Genomic DNA, 14,970 nt, shown 5'->3' with positions numbered 1-14,970 from the left:
ACTTCTTCCTTCAGTGGTACTGGTTCATGATCACACTCTTGAAAAGGGGGTGGCAGATCATTAGTTGCCAGCAGGTGCTTGGAAGAGCTGCTCACAGTATAGAGGTACTAAATAAACAGCAATTATAGATCACCAGAAAATTGAAAAGATACCGTACACCTTTTTATAATGAAATAAATATATAAATAAAAAAAATAAGTTTAAGTAACTTAAACCCAAATTACGTGGCACCCGTTTGAAAACCACTGGCTTAATCCCCCAAGCAACTGGAGGTGTGTGTGTGTGTGTGTGTCCACACACACACGTCCACGAAAGTATCGAAATTGGGGGGGGGGATAGCCACTGGTGGATCGGCTTTAGTATCGCATGTGTGTGAACGTTGCCTAGTAATTGGATGAACTCACTGGCTACCTTTTTCAATATACGGTAGACTCCCGATTAACAAGGAAGTCGGGAAATTCATTTCCCGGGATAATCTGCAAAATAAGGAAAAAATCACAGGATTTTGAACAATATGCATTTAATATAAAACGTTATATACATACATATATTCGTATGTTTTATTATTTATTGAAAAAGGAAAGTAAAGAAGTTTTGTTTCTTTGCATCACGGACAGAATGTAAATTTATTTATTATTTAATTTATTATCATTAGCCACATGGTGCAAGGAAGTCTAAGACTTTTGCTTCACCAGCGAAAAAAAAAAAAAAAAAAAAATTCTAAACTACCCTGAGAGAGAGAGAGAGAGAGAGAGAGAGAGAGAGAGAGAGAGAGAGAGAGAGAATAGTAGTAATAGAGGCATGTGATGCAAGAAAACAAGTGTATGAGCTTACGTAGCATCAGCCAAAAAAAAAAAAAAATTCACACAACCATTCCCTCTAAATGTTTGTCCGGTTCCTCCTTAAATTTATTTAACCTATCAACTTCCACACCGACAGGTGGGAGTTTGTTCCAGCAATTAACCACCCACTGACTAAAGGCAAATTTCCGCACATCTATTCTATAACTGTCTTTCCTCAATTTGAATTTATGCCCCCTTAAGTTCGTAATCTGAGCAAGTGGAAGAATCCCATCAGAATTCAGCCTGCTCAATCCATTCAAGGCCTTATACACCTCAATCAGATCATCTCTCAGGTACATATTCTCCAGCCGCTACAATTTGCAAAACTTAAGCCTCTCTTGGTAAGAGGATCCCTTCATTCCCCTCACCAATCTTGTTACCCTTCTCCGTACACGCTCAAGCAAATCTACAATGTTCCTAAAATGAGGCCTCCAGACCAGTACGCAGTACTGAAGATATGGCCTGACCATTGCCTTATACAAAGAGATAATCACCTCCTTTTACCTCCTAGAAAAATTCCTGTATATCATTGACAAAACTCCATGACCTCTTGCAGCCTGTCTGCATTGCTCAGAAAACTTCATATCTGACTGCACAATTACTCCGAGTTCTTTTTCATTTTCTACCACACTAAGTATCGTACTACACAGTTGGTACGTTCCCCTGGGGTTACTTCTACCCATATGCAGTATGTTGCATTTGTCAATATTAAACTTCAGTTGCCACTTCTCAGTCCATCCGCCCAAATTTTCTAGATATTGTTGCAGTAGCACACTATCATTAACAACCCTGCCAACTTTGTATCATCTGCAAACTTGGACACTAAGCCTGATATACCTTCATCAATATCATTGATAAATATATAAAACAACAGTGGGTCCAAGAACGAACCCTGTGGAACTCCACTAATAACATTGGTCCACGAAGAGCAGCTCCCGTTGATAAACACCCTCTTGTCTTCCCCACTCAACCACCTTTTTATCCATATTAGCAACTTACCCTTAATACCATTCTGCTCCAATTTGTACAGTAGTCTCTTTCTGGTTGCCTCTTGAACATGGTGATATCCAGCTCAGGACCCTGGGTGTGCCAATCCCATACTCACCAGATGTGAACCCCTAGGGTTACGCAACATCACCTTGTCAGCAAGAACAACTTCTTGCTCTGCATAGTCAAGCAGGACCTCCACATGAGACAGCAGTACTGTGCGAAATTTTATTTGTTGGCAATAGATTTTCTTCAGCGCTCTCCGAGTCTTCTCTGTTTGGCTCCTCTTGATTCATAACTCTACGTACTACTTCATCGTCACATTACATTTCATGGCACATTAAACTTTAATTTGAATAAAACCACTCAACAACTGTTTCATCTGAAATTTCAAACCTTCAGTCTGTCTTGAATTATATACTATAACACGTTAATATTAGTCTCGTCGCTAAGAACTTTTTCTTTTGCAGGTACATGTAATATTTTCCGAAAAGATTTTTGTAACGTGCTTTCGATCGATGCCCACGATATTGAAATTATTATTATTATTCAGTTTTCAAATTTCACAAATTGCATTCAATACTGTCATAATTTTCCAAAATGACAACGAATTACCCTTCTTGATTAAATTAAATGGTTTTTCATCTTCTTACCTTCCTGTTATTAATAGTTGAAGTGCGCACCCACTGCAGAATCACAGGGCCGTGCCAAAACATTTTAGTAGCTGATGCAAGAATGAAAAATTGCTTCCTTCCCTAAAATATTTTTAAAATAAAATTTAATTAAAAAATGATTTATTTAAAATACATTTCTGGTACACGTTTTAATAACATCATCATCATCATGAACTTGGTCCGGCTTAGGTCTTTTAAGACCTGTTCCGTTGTAGCTCTTGGAGGTGGTTTTGATCTCGCCATCTTTGTCTTGGTCGACCCACATCTCTCTTGCCTGTATGTTTGTAGTTAAAGGCTAATTTTGGGATCCGGTCTGGGTTTATTCTTTCTATGTGGCTGATCCATTTTTCCTGATACCGTTTTATGTCATTTACAATATTATCTACTTTTAATTTCTCGCGGATATCTATATTTCTTTGGTGGTCTAGTCTTGTAAAGCCTAACAATGGTCTTATAAAAAATTAAAATTAAGGTTAGAAAAATGACAACCATAGTGGCACCCCAGATAGTGCTGGTGCGCAGAGCTCAGTATCTGTACAGTGGCGCCAGAAAGATTTTCGTCTTGCAAAAGCAATATGTAAACGGATTGGAATAATCAAAACATAAAATCGAAAACGTTGGCAATTATTTAATCTTTCTTTTGGCGCCCCTCTCAGTTTTTAACCCGAGGCTAGAGCTTCGTTCGCCTCACCCTCGGCACGGCTCTGTGCAGGGGTAATAAATGCTCTCCCCAAGAACATTATTTTCTATTATATAATTGGCATGTGTTAGGGCTTATAAAAGCTACCGATGTGGAACGTACGAGTTCCTCCCCCCCCCCCCTTTTTTTTTTTCTGGACGCACCATGGTTTTCGTAGCCGTGGTCATGCGCGAATGCAAAAGTGCACGCGTTTTGAGTGACCGTGGTTCAAGCTCGCGTGACTACTAAATACAGTATAATATGAGATTTAATATGTATTGTATTTATCTTGCATTTTGTTATAGCAGATGGTAGGAGAAACCCCCCCCCCCCTCTGTCAAAAATAAACTGTTTTCCCGAACCCAGGACTCTGAATTTTCTTTCGAAAAATTTTCCGTTTTACCTCTTCCGTCCCTGGCGAGCTGACCGCAGGATACCATTGCATGGTGTTGCTAGTATTTCCAGTGCAATTCTTGTCGAAAGTTTGCTGTTCTAATTTTTGAAACTATCAGGCTCTAAGTTGTGCTCCATTGATATTCACCATACTTGATTTGCCTTTCAAATCCCTACCGCTTCCAACTCCATTTCTTCCAAATATATTTGTACAGTATACCACTGCGTCTGCTGCTGAGTCTTTTTCGATATGTATTTATATTTCTCGTCCATTGTTTCCTACTTTTAGCGTCCATTTCGACTGGCTAAGCTACATGAGCTGTTTTGTCTGGTACAGTTATCTTTTAATTATTTTTGCTTTGTCAGTGGAAGTATTTTACATATGTGAGGTTAATTGTAAGTTTGTATAAGATAGAATATGTGTAAAAAAAAAAAAAAAAAAAACTGCAGTTTACAACGTAGGACAGCTATTTGGGCACTAGTGTTTTCTAGTTTTACTATCATGTCGCGTTATGGGTGACAAAAGGCCGGCAGATGCTCGGTACTAGGAGTGGCACACACACAGTAGTAAGCTACTCTGTGGAGTGACAGATATCTTTGTGTGCTGTTTATTTTGAGGAATTTCCGCTGCCAGCCGTTTTGAAATCCTCTCGTTCTTACTTCAAAGACGTTATCTAATCTTCTAACAACATCTAATGCATATTATTTTTAGAATTTCGTACAATTTTTACATGTACTATAGAATCATCGTGCTTAATAAAATAGTAAGGCAGGTGGTAAGAGCTACCGGTGAATTGTATATGTCATCTCTCTCTCTTTTTTATTGTCTTGTTTATATTTTTATTTACGACTGCGAAAATATACCTTTGTGCAAAGTTGTTCCTTAGACAGCATTTTTACCAACTTTTTTTTTTTTTTTGTGTAAAGCAAGAGGGATATAGTACTATTTTGTGTTGTGAATTTGCTAATTGAAAATTTTAACAAATTATATTAAATTAAATTTTAATAAATTGTTCGTTTTAATGATCGCGCTAGTGTTTAAACTTATATGGTCATAAAAAGGTTACTGTACTAAATATTTTATTTATTTATGTTTCATAGATTTCTTTCGCAGGTGTTTGGTGTCCTTTGTATATAATGAAGAATAGGATATTTTATTTTATTTATTTATTATTATTATTATTTTATTTTTTTTTTTTTTGCATAATGACGAATAATTAGAGGAGGAGGTAAACTGATTATATATAAGTCAAAGCAGAAATTTAGATCAGGATAGATAAAGTGACCATACGTACCGGTTTCAGAGCACTTGTTCCGATGTCCCAAAATTCCAAGTAAACGTTGTACCATATGACTGCCGAAGAACTCAAAATAAAATAAAGATTTACGTAATACTTGGCGATAAAAATTTTTTTTATATATTTAATAAGGAAGGAACAGCCATCAGCATAACGGTTATGAATTCAGTACTGGTCAAGGTTTTATTCAGATCAAGCGATGAATGTGAAGTGTAATGCAGCATTTGTAGAACTAAATCTTCTGATCTCATGGCGTTATAACGAGGTGACCCAGTCTGAGTTACAGAAAATCTTGTCACTTCTTAAAAACACTGGCGAAACTACCATATCGCCAGGTCCAAAAACTGGGGTGGGGAGAGTCAGGGCTTCCAGTGGTTATTTTGGTATAGTTGGAAGGGGTCTTTGGGTATCCTTTACCATGCAGTCCAGGCTTCCAGTGGTTGTTTTGGTATAGTTGGGAGGGGTCTTTGGGTATCCTTTACCATGCAGTCCAGGCTTGGAAGTTTTGCCTTGGGATAAACCAAAGATTTTTGAAGAACAGTTCAGTCACACATGATTCACATGGCTGTTTCAGGATTAAATAATGAGTAATTGTAAGAACTTTAATCAGTAATTTTTTTAATTCACTAAACTTGGGTCATAGGGTTCTCCTTTATTTATGAAGCATTACAAAAATGAAAATGCTTTATTGTAATGGATATGCATATGTGAGAACAAAGTAGAGGTCAATGACCCTTTCCAGTAATTTGCAAAACCCTTGTAATTAATACTTGCAGCATAACTAGATTTTAGTAAAGGGGAGTGGATCCAAATTATAATTCAGTTTAAAAAGAAGTTTTTAAAATATTTATTAATTATGAATTTGTTATGAATGTATTACATTATAATGTAATTATTTAAGAGCTCAGTATCAAAGTACAAAACACAAAATGGTAAAAAATTAATGGAACATTCAAAATATAACATACACACTTTTAACTAAAATTATAGAATAGATGTGCTAATCTATAAAACTTCATTAAACACACCCAATTCAATTGGGTGAGTTTAACAAAGTTTAATGAAGTGAGTTTAACAAAAAGGAAAGTAGGGGTATATTGTAGGTCAAATAATTTGTGATGACTATAATGAACAACTATACACACAAATGAAATGAATTAGTAAATCAAAATGTTTTGTGATGGGAGTGTTTAGCATATCAAATATTGACCGGAACTTGTGAGCTGATCGCTAACTGAGTAACAGAGCTTTTTGGCTGTGCTGGGTGACGGTTTCTGCAGAAACATGTTAGAGTGGCAACAAGAGAAAGCTGAACACTTGATTTTGTTATCAGTAGTGTCTCTTCATGCATTAAGAATCTCCAGATAAAGAAACCACTGGGTGGTAGTGATCATAATATATTGATATGGGATTTACTTAAAGATATAACTACTGTAAAGGATAAAGCGAAGTGGTTTTATTTTCGTAAAAGTGGCTACAATGATTTTGGCAGTTTTTAAATTCTTTATAGGAGGGCCAATTGATGATGATACCAATAGGAATCATTCAGAGATGTAGCATAGAAGCAGCTAAGCTTTTTATACCAACTAAGAGATATTCTTCAAAGCTTAGACATAAATGGATGTCAGATGAACTTATGAAATTAGGGCAAACAAGAAAAATGCATGGTATGGTTATAAATTATCAGAGGACACAGAAACCTGTAGTAAGTATAAACTAGTCTGTAACCAAGTTACTTAAGGAGAATACACAAGTCAAGTCAGATTACCAATAATATGAAGAAAATTAGCAAAAAATTATTTTCTTATGTTAACACTAAAAGAAAAGCGATGAACCACATTTTTCTTGCATATGATGCAAGAAAGCAAGCTTATGCAGCATCAGCCAAAAAAAAAAAAAAAAAAACCTCCCATTTCACCCCTCCATCCTTACCAAATGCCTGCCCAGCTCACTCTTAAATTTATTTAGGCTATCAACTTCCACAACAAAAGATGGAAGTATGTTCCACCAATCAACTACCCGTTGGCTAAAGGCAAATTTCCGCACACCTGTTCTACAACTGTCTTTCCTCAATTTGAATATGTGCTCCCTCAGGTTCTTAATCTCAGCAAGAGAAAGAATATCATCAGCATTCAGCTTGCTCAACCCATTCAAGGCCTTATACACCTCAGTCAGATCACCTCGCAGGTGCCTAGTCTCCAGGAACTGCAATTTGCAGAACTCAAGCCTTTCTTGGTAAGAGCACCCCTTTGTTCCACTCACCACTCTTGTTGCCCTTCTTTGTACTCGTTCTAGCAACTCTATATCCTTCCTAAAATGAGGCCTCCAGAGGCCTCATTTTAGGAAGGATATAGAGTTGTGATATAGAGTGGTATCCCCCAAGGGACACCACTAATAACATTAGTCCATGCAGAGCAGTATCCATTGATTACCACTCTGTCTTCTTCCACTTAACCATCCTTTTATCCATTGTAGCAACTTGCCCTTAATGCTATACTGCTCCAATTTGTATAGTAGTATTCCATATGGAACACTATCAAAAGCTTTGCTGAAATCTAAGTTTATGATATCAAAATTATTTTTGGCATTCAGTTTCTTTGTGACCACATCATAGTATCTAATCAAATTGGTCAGACAAGACCTCCCTTTAACAAACTCATGCTGTGTCTTAACTATTACTGCAGTCTTATCTAAATGATCTTGCAATGCTTCTTTAACCAGTGATTCCATTATTTTCTCCCGAACACAAGTTAAACTAACAGGTCTATAGTTATTTGCGTCACCTTTTGAATCTCCTTTATGAATTGGTGATACATTTGCAAACCTCCAGTTCATAGGGATCTCCCCTGAGTCCAAGTAAGGTCTCGTAATTATGGCTAAGGGTTTGCTTACTTTCTTCCTTTGCCACCTCCTTTAATATAACTGGATAGATCCCGTCCACCCCAGGTGCCTTTTTATGTTTAACTTCAACAATTTCTCCTCCACTTTGCTCTCAGTTAATACAAAATCATGTTAGCTCCATGTTAGAGTTTAATAAACTTCTGGCACTCCCCTCATTGAATAACTCCTTATATGTGAATGTAGATGCAAAATATTCATTCAGTTTATCAGCTACCTGAGCATGATCATCAATAGTCAACCTATGTTAAGTGGTCCAATCTGATTCATCCCTTTCCTTCTAGAGTTTACATAAGTAAAGAACTCTTTGCTGTTTTCCTTTGCCAAAGATTTCTCAGAATCTGCCTTCACCTGCCTAACCTTCTTTGTGACTTGATTACAGACTAGTTTATATCTGCCATAGGCTTCTGTGTCACCCTTAACACAGCACTTATACTCCTCAGATACTTTATATGCATCCCATCCATTTAGGCCTAAACCTTGAACAGTATTTGTTTGTTTTAATGAAAAGCCTAGTAGTCTCCAAAATTAAGTCCCTGAAGGCTTCCCATTTAGAATTCAGCGTTTGTAACATCATCAGTTGATCCCACTGTACAGAATTTAAAAACTATCTGAGACTCCTGTAGTCACCTTTATGAAAGCAAAAGCCCTTCCCTTTAGCCTTGATCATAGTTACATCTTTAAGTAATTCCCACATCAGTACATTGTGATCACTGTCACCCAGTGGTTTCTTTAACTGCAAATTCTTAATGCATGAATAATCACTGCTGATAATCAGATCAAGAGTATTTACTCCCTCTGGTTGCCTCTCGAATATGTTGCTGTAGAAAACAGTCATCCAATAAATCCACGAAAGTCTTGCTAGTGTGTGAGTAACCAATCCACAAGTTTCAGTCAATATCTGGAAAGTTAAAATCCCCCATTATAAGACCTTCTGATTTACTGGCCCACTCTGTTTCTCTGCACAATTGCTCATTATACTCATCAGACTCCTACCCTCATTTTTGCTTTCCCAGTGCTCATGTACACCAAACTGACTCAACATTGCACTGTCCATCTATGTCAACTGGATGCACTTCCTTACAGTTTGTTTCTTAACGAACAGCATAACCTCTCCTCCCTTCCTATCCTGTCTATCCTTTCTCTACACATTGTACTCCCTAAATTCCACTTCTGCACTGCTTATATCTGTGTGACACCACGTCTTTGCTATCTCAACAATATCTGCCTTTGATGTCTTGACTAGCACTTCAAGCTCATAAAATTTATTAACTGTACTCCTAGCATTGGTGTACATGCAAGTATACATGCACCTGTTTCTACTCTTTAGTCACCCTAACACAGCCCATGTGTTTACTTGTTCCACTATGAAAGACTACTGTACAAATTGGAGTAATGTCATTAGTGGCCAGCTACTGCTATGTATAAAGAGGCAGAAGACAGAGAGGTAGTCAGTAATGTTTCCTGCTCATCTTGAATTAATGGAGTTCCTTAGGGTTCAGTGCCAGGTGCTCTTTATTGTTTTCAGTAATTAATAACAATATTGATGGTGTATCAAGCTTATTTTCTAAGCTTGCAGATGATACAGGGTAAGTTAGTTAATGAGAGGAATCAAGGCATACTTCAGCAACAAAACATAGAAAAAAGAAAAATTTGGTAGGCAGATGGGCTGAAAAGTGGCAGTTGAGATTTAACATAGATAAATACCAAGGTCCTACCTATGGGCAACAGTAATAACATAAGAACTGAGTGGTACTGCACTCGTGGTGGTAGACAATGAAAGAGAATGAAAGAATGAGAAAAAACTTGGGGGTAATTGTACAGTGTTACATGTAGTTCTCTGAGCAGTATAGACATGCTGCTAGAACAGCTCATGGGGTTTTTTAAATAATATACAAGATTTTTGCCTGTAGGCAGATGATTATCCTATTATATAAAGCAACTGGTGTGCTGCAAGATTAGGAAGAATTCCATCTAATGGCAATTACTATTTAAGGGATAATAAGGAGGTGATTATTCCACTGTATAAAGTAATAGTTAGGCTGCATCTCGAGTATTGTTTATAGGTCTGGAAGCCTCATTTTAGGAAGGATGGGGATCTGTTGAAATGAGTGCAGAAAAGAGCAACAAGATTAGTGAGGGAAACAAAAGGATACTCCTACCAAGAATGACTTGAGTTCTGCAAATTGTAGCATCTGGAAACTAAGCACTTGCAAGGAGATCTGATTGGACTGTTTAAGGCTTTAAATGTATTGAGTAAGCTAAATGCTGATGGCATTCTTACTCTCGCTCAGACAACACACACACACACACACACACACATGAGGGAGAATGAATTTAAATTGAGAAAGAATGGTTTCAGAATAGATAGATAAATAATAACCATTTATTGGTTGTGCCAAGCAAAAACATAATTGACTGGAAGAAACAAGCCTAATATAGCTGAGACCAGAAGGGTTTACATCAGATCACAGATATAACAAGTAAAAATAACAAAATAATAATAAAATGAGTGTTATTTACATCAACAATCTTTTATGATTGATAAAAATAAAAACACATAGATACATACACCTGTATACTGCCCTACAGGTTTGTATACTGCCCTATAGTTTCTCTTGTGAAAATCGTTATTTTCAGAAAATAAGAATATATCAGTATTGAGCTGCTGAATAAATTTGAGTAAGGGGATAAGGAAAAAACCTAACAAGGGAAAAGATTTGACCATTGTGAGGAATTAATGATGATTTCTCTCTAGTTCCCCTGGTGGGGAATATGCCAGCTAGCCTTATCTCAAATGGAAAGTAATTGCCAAGCATTTGAGAAGTAAAGATTTAATGTGAAGCAACTTGAGTTGAATCCAATTTAAATTTTTTGTCATTGTAGAGTGGAAGATGGTGTGTTCATGGCCAGTTTAACCTGTTAGTAGCTGATATTCCATTGAGAAGCACAAGAGTATCCATCCAGTGTGCCTCCTCAAATTAAGAAATTTGGGAAGGCAGATTAAGAGAACACTTTTAATGTGCTGTAGCTGACCAGATTTCAGTAGCACATAATATAGAAAGTAGATAGGTTTTTATATATCAAGGAATGGTAACTGGGTTGGAGACATGAAAGAGTTGTTGTTCCAATAGCTACATCTTACAGAGAGATTGAAGTTTAAGAAAGTTGATATGAGAATGAAACATAAGTTTAGTAGTAGTAGTAGCAGTGGCATGTGATGCAAGAAAGCAAGTGTATGAGCTTATGCAGCATCAGCCAAGAAAAAAAAAAAAAATAATAATAATAATAAAAAAAATAATAATAAAAATAAATAAAATAAATAAATAAAAAAATCACACCATTCCCTCCATTCACACCATTCCCAATCCCTGTCCAGTTCCTCCTTAAATTTATTCAACCTATCAACTTCCACAACGACAGATGGAAGTTTGTTCCAGCAATTAACCACCCACTGGCTAAAGGCAAATTTCTGCACATCTGTCTTTTCTTAATTTGAATTTATGCACCCTTAGGTTCGTAATCTGAACAAGTGGAAGGATCCCATCAGAATTCAGCGTGCTCAACCCATTCAAGGCCTTATACATCTCAATCATATCACCGCGCAGGTGCCTAGTCTCCAGCCACTGCAATTTGCAGAACTTTAGCCTCTCTTGATAAGAGGATCCCTTCATTCCCCTCACCAATCTTGTTGCCCTTCTCTGCACGCTCAAGCAAATCTACATCCTTCCTAAAATGAGGCCTCCAGACCTGTATGCAGTACTCAAGGCGTGGCCTGACCATTGCCTTATACAGAGGGACAATCACCTCCTTTTCCCTGCTAGCAAAATTCCTATATATCATTGACAAAACTCCATGACCTGCTCTGGCAGCCTGTCTGCATTGCTCAGAAAACTTCATATCTGACTGCACAATTACTCCCAGGTCTTTTTCATTTTCTACCACCTTAAGTGTAGTACCAACTGTTTTCTCTTGGGTTACTTCTACCCATATGCAGTACTTTGCATTTGTCAAGGTTAAACTTCAGTTGCAACTTCTTAGCCCATCTGCCCAAATTATTTAGATCCTGTTGCAGTAGCACACTGCCATTACTGTCATTAACAACCCTGCCAACCTTTGTATCATCTGCAAACTTCGACACTAAGCCTGATATACTTCATCCCTTCATCAATATCATTGATAAATATACAAAACAACAGTGGACCGAACGCTGTGGGACTCCACTAATGACATTAGTCCACGAAGAGCAGCACTCATTAATTACCACCTTCTGTCTTCCCCACTTAACCATCCTTTTATCCATTGTAGCAACTTACCCTTAATACCATTCTGCTCCAATTTGTACAATAGTCTTCCATGCACAACAGTGTCAAAAGTTTTCCTGAAATCCAAATATATGATATCAAAATTATTTTTTGCATCCAGTTCCTTTGTAACCACATCATAATATCCTATCAAATTTGTTAGACAAGACTTTCCCATAACAAACCCATGCTGTGTCTGAATTATTGCTGCAGTCTTGTCTAGATGATCCTGCAATGCATCTTTAACCAGTGACTCCATTATTTTACCCTGAACAGAAGTTAAACTAACTGGTCTGTAATTACTTGTGTCACCCTTCGATCGCCCTTTGTGAATTGGGGATACATTTGCACATCTCCAGTATTGAAGACTATCCCAAAAGATCTTTATAATGGAGAACTGATTTCTAAAGGAGATCTTGCTGAGATTCATCAAGAAGAGTAAGATTAAAAGGAGCAGTTTTCTTGTGAAAGAAATGTGGGCACACTTATCAGGATTAGTATGAAGGCTAAAATAATTATTAACCAGCAATAACATTATTAATAAGTGAGAACTTTGTTTTGCTGTTCTTCCTGAAGTGGGATAGAGATAGTCCATATTTTAATATCATCATCATAATGAATGAGGGGGCATATGCATGCAGTAGGGGTGGAATTCCAGCAGATACTACTTTAATTAGAAAGGAATCATTAAATTGTAATACAAGGGTCTGTGAAGGAGGGATTCCTGTATGAAAGACAGCAAATTATGTTGTACACTAAAAAATTTTTCAGTAGGTACAGAAGCACTGATAGGTAAATAGCATTGTGCAGAAATTTGCTTTTAGCCAATAGGCAGCTGATTGTTGGAACAAACTTTCACCTGGTAATGTGGAAGTGAATAGTTTGAATAAATTTAAGGAAGAATTAGACATTGATTTAGTCCAGATGCATCATTACTACATAGTGGAATTTTAAGGCAAACTGAAGTTTGTATTGCTTTTAAAACATTTCATATTGTGAAATTCTTGTTTCAAAGCTGTTTGGTCTCTCGTTGGTGAACAAATAGGTACCCAGAGGTATACAAGTCAATGACCCGGTTATGATTTATTTATGTAATACAAGAGATGCCAAAAATACTTCTTAGACTAATAAAATTTTAGGGCTAATAGCCTCCACTATGTAAAATTCAAATTATCACATTGTTTAGTGCATTTGCATCATCACTACACAAAACTTTAAGACAAACCCGACTTTGTATATTAGGCATCCTTGAATTATACTTTTAGTAATGACCACTCTTATATCACATGAATATTAGGATATTTTATTCAGTTAATAAATAAGGTCCTATGCATTATTGTAACTTACTCATCATCAAGGTCTCCGTAGCCGAGTAGTCAGGAGCTTGAGTGCAGTAGCGCGCGCGCACACACACACACACTCTTTATAAGTGGACCAGGGTTCAACCCCCTGACTGCCAAATACGGTCATTCTGCCAATCCGTACTGGACCAGAGTGGCAGATTATGGTCCACTTCCCTCAAAATGAATTGTTGAGGCTTTTTTTTACCTTTTTATCCATCATCAGTCCATATATTAGCTGTTGTCAGCTCCAGTTTGCTGAATGTCTCGATCCATACTGTGTATTCTGTACACATATCCTATGTGTTTTACCAAGATGAGTACAGTTTGGTGCATTAGTGTTAAGTTACTGCTATGGATAAAGGGATGGTTGAGTGTGAGAGGACAAGGAGTGGTTGTCAATAGACTGCTCTCCTGTACTACGGTTATTAGAGAAGTAGTAATAGGGCGTGTGATGCAAGAAAGCAAGCTTATATAGCATCAGCCAAAAAAAAAAAAAAAAAAAAACATTTCACACATCCATTCCTTCTAACCATTTGTCTATTTCCTCCTTGAATTTATTTGAGCTATCAACTTCCACAACGACAGATGGTAGTAGTTTATTTTTGCAATCAACTATTGAGCCTGCTCAACCCATTCAAGGCCTTATACACCTCAATCAGATCACCTCGCAGGTGCCTAGTCTCCAGATGCTGCAATTTACAGAGCTTAAGCCTTTCTTGGTAAGACCACCCTTTCATTCCACTCGCCAATCTTGTTGCCCTTCTCTGTATTCGCTCAAGCAACTCCGCATCCTTCCTAAAATGAGGCCTTCAGACCTGTATGCAGTACTCAAGGTGTGGCCTGACCATTGCCTTATACAAAGGGATAATCACCTTCTTTTCCCTACTAGCAAAATTCCTGCATATCATTGACAATACCCCATGATCTGCTCTGGCAGCCTGCCTGCACTGCTCAGAAAATTTCATATTTGACTGCACAATTGCTCCCAGATCATTTTCATTTTCTATTCCCTATGTGTAGTACCACACAGTTGGTATGGTTCTCTGGAGTTACTTCTACCCATATGCAGTACTTTGCATTTGTCAATGGCGCCTCCATAGCCAGGTGGGTAGGAGCAGCAGTGCATAGCACACGCTTCTTGATTAGACCGGGGTTCAAGCCCATCACCACCAAATACGGAGGATGCGGAAAGGTCAGGGAATGACCACCGCATATCCCCAGAGCAATGTGGCCTCAGTTGCTAATGCTCCTAAAAACCAAATAACAAACAACAAACAGCATTTGTCAGTGTTAAACTTCAGTTGCCACTTCTCAGCCCATCTGCCCAAATTTTCTAGTTCCTGTTGCAGTAGCACACTGTCATTACTGTCATGAATGACCCCGCCAACCTTTGTATCATCTGCAAACTTCGACATTAATCCTGATATACCTTCATCAATATCATTGATAAATATACAAAACAACAGTTCCTCAGGGTTTGCCAGGCCCATCATTGTTTTCTGTATTTATTAATGTTATTAATGAAGACATCAGGCTTAAAGTCTAAGCTTGC

General features: G+C 37.4%; 1 protein-coding gene across 1 annotated transcript in view; it reads left to right on the top strand.

Annotated features, from left to right (window-relative positions):
• The window catches only part of LOC150076325 (carnitine O-palmitoyltransferase 1, muscle isoform-like), a 429,351-nt gene that overhangs the window by 125,848 nt on the left and 288,533 nt on the right, over positions 1-14,970 (top strand). The gene's annotated exons all lie outside the window — the stretch shown is intronic.

This window comes from Mastigoproctus giganteus, chromosome 13 (genome assembly GCF_048544385.1).
Source record: "Mastigoproctus giganteus isolate SK-2022 chromosome 13, ASM4854438v1, whole genome shotgun sequence".
NCBI lineage: Eukaryota > Metazoa > Arthropoda > Arachnida > Uropygi > Thelyphonidae > Mastigoproctus > Mastigoproctus giganteus.
Note: the sequence above shows the minus strand (reverse complement) of the source record. Positions and strands in the feature narration are given on the sequence as shown.